Raw genomic sequence first — 10157 nt, 5'->3', positions numbered from 1 at the left:
AGGATTCTCTACAAAGTATTAAAAAAAACATTTATGGTAATGTTAATTTGTCCAATCACTTTTGATCACCTGAAATGAGGAGGTGGTGTAGAAAAATGGTGGCAATTCCTAAACTTTTCACAGGAGATTTTTGTTTAACCCCTTGAAATAAACCTGAAAGTTTCAACTTCAATTGCATCTCAGTTGTTTCATTTCAAATCCAATGTGGTGGCAGCAAAACCCAAATCATGAAGATTGTGTCACTGCCCAAATAATTCTGGACCCAACCCACACACCCACCCACACAGCAAACACTCTGAACAAGCATAGCTGCAGTGTAAAGAATGGGGGTGGGACAGAGCAAGAGTATTGAACTACAGCGAAGCTGGAGTCATTGATCATATCCAAGCCCTTATGAAGATTAGTCTAAAATGATGAAGATCAAAGTTATAATATACATTTTTTTTTAATTTGAAAAAATTAACAAATCTTCACAGAATAAAAACAGGAAGCGGATCATAAACTCAGCAGAACAATTAGAAGGTCGGCCAGATCAGGTTTCATTAGCGGTTGTGTCCAGCGTCTTTGTTAGCGGTTTTGTCCAGCAGTGCCGCCTTGTGGTCATTTTCTGTGCTACATCCTGGACCCCTACAACCCATTACATAGCTGGACAGAAAAACGACTGCACTACCACCCTGCAAACTGCAGTGGCAGCCATATTGGTTGTAACAACTTTCCCATGAACAGATAAAACAAAGAAAAAACCTCCACTGTAACCAGTGTCAGGAGGGGGCGCTAAAGCCGGTTTACTCTTCCAAACTGGATCTTTTATGCAATGGCAAAACTTGTATTTCCCAATAGATTTTCTCCATTAATATAAAACTATTTACACGTGATCATTCTTCATCAAATCTTGAGAGATAAAACGGCAGCGTTATCACAGTTCATACGGGATGCCTCGGATTCTCCGTGCGAGCTGCATGTCCTTCACAAAGAGAGTGCCCCTATTGGCCTGGTGACTGAAGAGGTAAGAATCTTCAAAGAGACTCACGAGGAAGTCCTCAGCTGACTGTGGATACAGAAGAGCATTAGTCCCTCTTAAAGTGACAGCACTCCCGGTATAATTTACTACACAGCTCGAAGGACTGATCAGATTTCACTTTTATGAGCTGTTAGCTAGAGTGATGGTGGGGGGGGGGGGGTCTGGCCTCTGGAACTCCCACAATGCATCACAACCCCTATGCAAATGTCCCGCTAGGGCATATGGATGTGTTAGAGGGGGCGGGGGCTGAGTAGTGAACCACTGCAAAGAGCAGCTCCCTCTCTGGTTGACCCATGCGTTACATGGACAGTGCATTGTATGAGATACTGACCTCTTGTAGCGCCATAAGTGCGGTGCTTTGCCAGTAGTAAAACACGCCGCGGGAATACTTCAGGCAGATCTCTCTCACCTGCAAGAATAAAAGGGGAATATCACTGACAATAAAGAGGAGCAGCCGCAGAGGACACATCCACTCACCAGGCGGAAAAACGGGGTTTTCTGAATGAGCAGATTGGTTGATTTTTGGTACTTTCTTATTTCCATCAGCGCACGGGCTCCTGGGCGGTAACGTCTTCTTCGTTGCGTGCTCGGTCTGTGACTTGTTTCCCCACTACCTGTAAGAAAGAAATCCATAATCACAGCTGAAAATGAATCTCCCGCTACATGGAAATTCACTGTCTGGCCGGGTTCACACGTAGGGTAAACACGGCGGATTTTCTGCAACGGATTTCATTGCGGAAACTCCACAGCGTAATACATAAGCAGAAGAGTGGAGGAGATTCAAACAAATCTCATCCAGACGCAGCGGAAAAAAACCGCCAATCTTACCCAGATCTATCTGCTCCTGCGTTCAACCCGGCCTCCAGGGATGATGTCTCATCCCATATGACTGCTGCAGAACATCAGAGGGACACGTCACCATGGCTACGGGTAAGTATGTTTTTTTTTGTTTTTTTTCTACCTTCTATGGACATTCCAGCCGAAAAACTGCAGTTTTTCAGCCAGAATTACCTCCGGAGCCCAGGGCCAATACGCTGTGTACTTTTACGCCGCGTATCTGCCCTGTGTGAACATGGCCTATTACCTTAATGTCCCCCAAGGAACATCAGGTAAACAGATTTAAAACAGAACATGCTACCTGCAGCCACCACTAGAGGGAGCTCATTGTATATGGTTGTACATTGAACTTGGTAACAAAACAGTATGCAGTGAGCTCCCTCTAGTGGTGGCTGCAGGGAGACAAAATTATACCATGTAACTGTCTACGCAGGAGATTTAGAGCTCCGTTTCAGAAAACTGTGCTCACACTGCTGTAAAACTACATTAAGAAATTAATCAGCACAGAATGTTGGACCTAAAAAAGATATAAATGTGGACGTTCAAATTTTAGATACTCTTCTATGACTGATAATTTGGGGTCCATCAAGTCCCATTGATACCTGATTAAAGGGGTTGTACCACGAAAATAATTTTTCACCTATCCACAAGATAGGTGATAAATGCCGGATCGCTGCGGGTTGTTAACAAGAGTGCGGGTCCCAGAGTGGTGGTCACTCAAGTCATTCTCTATGGCAGTGGTCCCCAACCTATTTTGCACCGAGGACCGGTTTGATGCAAGAACATTTTTGCGGGGACTGGCGGGGGGGGGGGGGTGGGTGGAGAGGTTAGGGTCAGTTCACACATTGCGTAAATACGGCGTATACCTGTATTATAATGCGGAAAAATCGGCAGCATAATACAGTAGCAGCAAAGTGGATGAGATAAAACACGTCTCATCCACACGCTGCATAAACGGAGTAGAAAAAAGGCTCAGAAATTGACGTCACAACATCGCGCCTGCCTGCGCGGAGCCGCTCACGGCAGAGTGCATAATTGGGCAAAGAGCAGTCAAACTTGACTATTTCCGTCGATCACATAGGGAATGAATAGAGCGGTCGGACTGCAGGTTGGAAATTCTTAGATCCCTCATTTCATAATATATCTTCATGGGTGTGAGCTGTGTTCTCAGATTCCCTTCCCAGGGCCATATAGTAACGTGCTTCCTGCAACCACCACTAGGGGGAGACGATTGTGCACATGCATACAGCTCCTGTTGTGCCTATATAAATCAGTCCTCAGTTTGCTCCCCCTAGTGGCGGCCTTGTGCTACAGAAATTTCTGTATGTAACAGATTTTTACCTGCATAGAAACGAACCCTCTAAGATATAAAGCTGAGAAACGGACTACAATCTAGTATTACACGACCCGAGGTTATCTGGAATTCATTTTTAAAATAAAATATATAATGAGAGTGATAAGATGATCAAGGTGCAACTTTCTCTTACTTGGCGGAGATTGAGGAGGAGCTGCAGGTTTCTTCTGTGGCTGCGCCGACTTCCTGCGGGACGAGCTTTTCTGGGGTGGTTTCATGATGATGTAAAACGCTGCTGAGAGACATACAATCAGTTAAGCGGATAAGAGACGGTGACAATTCAGCAGAATCACAGGTGACGTAGGATAAACTGAGCGGTTTTATACTGACTGATGCCACCAATGCAAGTGACAAGAAAGTGATGACATTGACGGTGAAGATATGAGATTGCCGGATGTCAGTAATTAACGCACGCTGCATCAATGAATACAATAGATCCTCGTGGCATCAATTACCAGAACAGCGACATCAATGATCTATTTAATAATGCGGCAACAGAAGAGCTACCCGCAGCAGATCCCGCAAGCAATGGGCAGATGTTTGCAGACGTAATGGAGCCGTCTTTTCAGGCGTGATTCGAGGCGTAAAACGCCTGAAAATAGGTCGTGTGCACAGAACCTTACAGAGAATCCGTAATCCAGACAAAGGTGGGAAATTTAAAACTGGAGCAAAGGAAAAGTGGAGCAGTCGTCATGGAAATGAAAGGCCGCAGCTGGAGGACGATGAGCTGCAACAACGCAGTACAAATATACAGAAATAAAACATCTAATAATCCATATGATCTCTAGACACGCAGCAGCGAAAATGTACCGTCAGCCCCCCACTCCCAGTAATGACCGTCAGCCCCCCACTCCCAGTAATGACCGTCAGCCCCCCACTCACAGTAATGACCGTCAGCCCCCCCACTCCCAGTAATGACCGTCAGCCCCCCACTCCCAGTAATGACCGTCAGCCCCCCACTCCCAGTAATGACCGTCAGCCCCCCACTCACAGTAATGACCGTCAGCCCCCACACACACAGTAATGACCGTCAGCCCCCCACTCCCAGTAATGACCGTCAGCCCCCCCACTCCCAGTAATGACCGTCAGCCCCCCCACTCCCAGTAATGACCGTCAGCCCCCCCACTCCCAGTAATGTCCGTCAGCCCCCCCCCACTCCCAGTAATGACCGTCAGCCCCCCACTCCCAGTAATGACCGTCAGCCCCCCCACTCCCAGTAATGACCGTCAGCCCCCCACTCCCAGTAATGACCGTCAGCCCCCCACTCACAGTAATGACCGTCAGCCCCCCACTCACAGTAATGACCGTCAGCCCCCCCACTCCCAGTAATGACCGTCAGCCCCCCCACTCCCAGTAATGACCGTCAGCCCCCCCACTCCCAGTAATGACCGTCAGCCCCCCACTCCCAGTAATGACCGTCAGCCCCCCACTCCCAGTAATGACCGTCAGCCCCCCACTCACAGTAATGACCGTCAGCCCCCCACTCACATTATAATGACCCCTCAGTAAAGCCACCATCAGCCTCCGTCCCCCCAGTAAAATGACCATCAGCCCCCTCCAGTAAAGCCACCATCAGCCTCAGTCCCCCCGCCCCCCGATAAAATAACCATCTGCCCCTCTAGTAAAGGGACCATCACAGACAGAAAGTGTGATTACCCCTGGGGAAGGAATAAATAAGGAGGTATAAGAACAACAACTCCCAGCATGTCCAGGATGTTATGTGATATCAGAGAAAGTTTACAGGAGGAGGTATAAGAGGAGAGGACTACAACTCCCAGCATGTCCAGACTTAGTATGGGATATCAGAGGACATTACAGGGAGGAGGTATAAGAGAAGAGAACTACAACTCCCAGCATGTCCAGACTTAGTATGGGATATCAGAGGACATTACAGGGAGGAGGTATAAGAGGAGAGGACTACAACTCCCAGCATGTCCAGGACGTTATTATGGGATATCAGAGGACACTACAGGGAAAAGGTAGAAGAGGACTACAACTCCCAGCATGTCCAGGACGTTATTATGGGATATCAGAGGACATTACAGGGAGGAGGTAGAAGAGGAGAGGACTACAACTCCCAGCATGTCCAGGCTGTTATTATGGGATATTAGAGGACATTACAGGGAGGAGGTATAAGAGGAGAGGACTACAACTCCCAGCATGTCCAGGACGTTATTATGGGATATCAGAGGACATTACAGGGAGAAGGTAGAAGAGGAGAGGACTACAACTCCCAGCATGTCCAGGACGTTATTATGGGATATCAGAGGACATTACAGGGAGGAGGTAGAAGAGGAGAGGACTACAACTCCCAGCATGTCCAGGCTGTTATTATGGGATATCAGAGGACATTACAGGGAGGAGGTATAAGAGGAGAGAACTACAACTACCCACATTCCCCTGGCTCCATTTCTCACACAACTGCTAAGAAAGTAAAGAAAACCCACTTACCCTGCCCAGTGTTAATGGCTCCTCTCCCTCCGTCAGGCTTCTAGTGGGAAGCGGTGGGCGGTGCTTGTAACAGACGTCCGCGCGTCACGTCTGCTACAACGTCGGGGGCGGAGCTTGTAGCAAAAAAAATAAAAAAATTTTTTAAAAAAAATGTGATTTTTTTTTTTTTGCCGTGGTTGAGCCGCGGCACCCCTGAACAGCTCTCGGCAGCCCGGTTGGGAACCACTGGTATAGATTATATAATAGCCCCAAAATATAAAAGCCAAGAAAAAGCAAAAGGCTCCCGCACTGCGTTCTTCCATGTTATGTATCGCCCCCTTGTGGCTAATAGAAGAAGTACACCAAATGTTCAAACCATCGCTAAAGCCAACAAAACTATATCCTGATGTTTGATCTCCCACAATCTATAATAATAATATAACCGCGCGGTCTCAATGACGTCATCAAGACCTCGGCTGTAAAGAAAAGCCTGTTTATACCCCTGGGTTCCAGGATGGGTCTATTTTAGGCTCGATGGGTTTCTATCAAGTTCTATAGAAAATGCTTAGAAACGTTGTGATATAAAAAAAAAACCTTTTATTGACATTAAGACCCCTTTACCAATGCCGATAATCATACGAGCGCTTGTTTTCGATCACGGGCAGCGACGATCAGACGATAAACTGCACTCATTGGTCAGCTGATCACATCTTTTATGCGTCCCAAAAAATCCTCGTTGTCCACAGCGTACAAACAGGGGATGTGCTGCCGACAATACGTAAACTGTACGAGCACGGACCATCGTATTAACCATCGCTTATCCCTGTACAGCGTGCGTCGGCTCGTGTAAATGAGCGCCGACTCACTGGATACATCGTTGATCGTGCAAGTTCCATCTAGTGAAAAACTGTAAACAGGGAGGAGGGGGATGCAGCTGCAGTTTCTTATGCCCCACGCACGCGACCGTATTTTTCATCAGTAATTACAGCAGGGACTCTCCCAAGAAGTCTATGGGCGCTTCCGTAAATATGGGCGGCTATGGATACGCATCCGTACTCTGACCGTATTTATGCTACGCACAGCTTACATATATCCTGATGTACTCCGCCCAGCTTACATATACCCTGATGTACTCCGCACAGCTTACATATATCCTGATGTACTCCGCACAGCTTACATATACCCTGATGTACTCCGCACAGCTTACATATACCCTGATGTACTCCGCACAGCTTACATATATCCTGATGTACTCCGCACAGCTTACATATACACTGATGTACTCCGCCCAGCTTACATATACCCTGATGTACTCCGCACAGCTTACATATACCCTGATGTACTCCGCCCAGCTTACATATACCCTGATGTACTCCGCACAGCTTACATATACCCTGATGTACTCCGCACAGCTTACATATACCCTGATGTACTCCACAGTTTACATATATCCTGAGGTACTCCGCGCATATTACATATACCCTGATGTACTCCGCCCAGTTTACATATATCCTGATGCACTCCACCCAGCTAACATATACCCTGATGTACTCCGCCCAGCTTACATATACCCTGATGTACTCCACCCAGCTAACATATACCCTGATGTACTCCGCCCAGCTTACATATACCCTGATGTACTCCGCCCAGCTTACATATACCCTGATGTACTCCGCACAGCTTACATATACCCTGATGTACTCCACCCAGCTAACATATACCCTGATGTACTCCGCCCAGCTTACATATACCCTGATGTACTCCGCCCAGCTTACATATACCCTGATGTACTCCGCACAGTTTACATATATCCTGATGTACTCCACCCAGCTAACATATACCCTGATGTACTCCACCCAGCTTACATATACCCTGATGTACTCCGCCCAGCTTACATATACCCTGATGTACTCCGCACAGCTTACATATACCCTGATGTACTCCGCCCAGCTTACATATACCCTGATGTACTCCGCACGGCTTACATATACCCTGATGTACTCCTCACAGCTTGCATATACACTGATGTACTCCACAGTTTACATATATCCTGATGTACTCCGCGCATATTACATATACCCTGATGTACTCCACAGTTTACATATATCCTGATGTACCCGCACATATTACATATACCCTGATGTACTCCACAGTTTACATATATCCTGATGTACTCCGCGCATATTACATATACCCTGATGTACTCCGCCCAGTTTACATATATCCTGATGCACTCCACCCAGCTAACATATACCCTGATGTACTCCGCACAGCTTACATATACCCTGATGTACTCCCCAGTTTACATATATCCTGATGTACTCTGCGCATATTACATATACCGATTTACTCCGCCCAGCTTACATATACCCTGATGTACTCCGCACAGCTTACATATACCCTGATGTACTCCGCCCAGTTTACATATATCCTGATGTACCCTGCGCATATTACATATACCCTGATGTACTCCGCCCACCTTACATATACCCTGATGTACTCCGCACAGCTTACATATACAATGATGTACTCCGCACAGCTTACATATACCCTGATGTACTCCGCACAGCTTACATATACCCTGATGTACTCCGCCCAGCTTACATATACCCTGATGTACTCCGCCCAGCTTACATATACCCTGATGTACTCCGCACAGCTTACATATACCCTGATGTACTCCGCCCAGTTCACATATACCCTGATGTACTCCGCACAGCTTACATATACCGATGTACTCCGCACAGCTTACATATATAATGATGTACTACGCACAGCTTACATATACCCTGATGTACTCCTCACATATTACATATGCCCTGATGTACTCCGCACAGCTTACATATACCCTGATGTACTCCGCCCAGCTTACATATACCCTGATGTACTCCGCACAGCTTACATATACCCTGATGTACTCCGCCCAGTTCACATATGCCCCCACATTATAAGCTGAAATACCACTAATACACCAAGCAAAATCTGCGCTTCAAAAGCCAAATGGTGGTCCAACTGAGCCTGGCAGTGTACCCAAACGGCAATTTATGACCACATATGGTGTATTCTGGAGAACCCGCTTAACAATTTATGGGATGTGTGTCTACGGTGGTACAAGCTGGGCACAACACATTGGGCACTGAAATGGCATATTTGTGGAAAAAAGCCATTTTTAATCTGCAACATCTATTGTTTACTCATTTTTGCAAAACACTTGTGCGGTCAAAATGCTCACTACACCCCTAGATCAATTCTTTGAGGGATCTAGTTTCCAAAATGGGGTAATTTTTCGGGGGTACCACTGTACTGGTACTATAGCTCAATGCAACATGGTGTCAAAAAACGAATCTTATAAAATCTCCACTCCAAATACTAAATGGCGCTCCTTCCCTTTAGAGCCTTGCTGTGTGTCCAAATAGCAGTTTATGACCACGTGTGGGGTATTTCCCTACTCTGAAGAAGTTGCTTTACAAATGTTACGGTGCTTTTTCTCCTTTATTTGTTGAGAAAATGAAATTTTTTTAACTAATGCTGCGTCTTATTGGAAAATAATGTCATTTTTCATTTTCACTGCCCATTTCTAATAAAATATATGAGACACCTGTGGGGTGCTGAAAAAATAAAAAAGTTAGAGCTCTTTGAATGCGACTATAGAAAAACGAATAAAATAGCTCGGTCATTAGGGCCTAAAATGGGATGGTCACTAAGGGGTTAACGTCAGTTAGCACAATATAAATACATTTACAGTAGCTCCCCCTAGTGGCGACTGCTGGTAGCTTTCCACTGAAGTGTAGTAACCAGGACATGAGTCTAAGGCCTCATTTACACGAGCGTAATATACACGCGTGCGACGCGCATGCTTTTCATGCGTGTCGTACGCACCTATATTAGTCTATGGGGCAGTGCAGACAATGCGTGAATTTTGCGCAGCGCGAGTGCGTTGCGTAAAACTCACGACATGTTCTATAATCGTGCGTTTTTCGCGCATCACGCACCCATTGAAGTCAATGGGTGCGTGAAAACCACGCATGCCGCACGGAAGCACTTCCGTGCGAACTGCGTGATTCGCGCAAGAGCTGTCAAAAGGATGAATGTAAACAGAAAAGCACCACGTTCTTTTCTGTTTACAAACATCCAAACGGAGTGTAAAATTAGAGATGAGCGCACCGAACTTCACCGGGTTCGGCCGAACTCGTTTTGACCGAACCCGGCAAAAAAATTTCCGGTACGCGACGTCAGGAGACAGTCACTGTCCACGGTGCTGAAAGAGTTAAACTGGTTCAGCACCCTGGACAGTGACTTCCGATCACAATATACATGAACGTGTAAAAAAAAAAAGAAGTTCTGACTTACCGATAACTCCCGGCTTCTTCCTCCAGTCTGACCTCCCGGGATGACAATTCAGTCCAAGTGACAGCTGCAGCCAATCACAGGCCAAGCACAGGCTACAGCCAATCACAGGCTGTAGCGGTCACATGGACTGCCGCGTCATCCAGGGAGGTGGGGCCGGATGACAAG

At 46.5% G+C, this 10157-nt stretch overlaps 1 long non-coding RNA gene across 2 annotated transcripts; it reads right to left on the bottom strand.

Moving 5' to 3' along the window:
- Nucleotides 1-426: 426 nt before the first annotated feature.
- On the bottom strand, nt 427-5717 carry LOC142761183 (uncharacterized). 2 transcript variants are annotated; one of them, XR_012883540.1, is made up of 4 exons: nt 5664-5717; nt 3346-3447; nt 1353-1635; nt 427-1048 (listed from the first exon to the last, which is right to left on the bottom strand). It is a non-coding gene; the product is annotated as an uncharacterized LOC142761183 (long non-coding RNA). The 2 variants fall into 2 exon arrangements; XR_012883541.1 differs by having other exon boundaries at nt 3346-3444; nt 5664-5699.
- Nucleotides 5718-10157: the final 4440 nt, after the last annotated feature.

Source organism: Rhinoderma darwinii, chromosome 4, assembly GCF_050947455.1.
Source record: "Rhinoderma darwinii isolate aRhiDar2 chromosome 4, aRhiDar2.hap1, whole genome shotgun sequence".
Lineage (NCBI taxonomy): Eukaryota > Metazoa > Chordata > Amphibia > Anura > Rhinodermatidae > Rhinoderma > Rhinoderma darwinii.
This window is presented reverse-complemented; position numbering and strand designations above follow the sequence as displayed.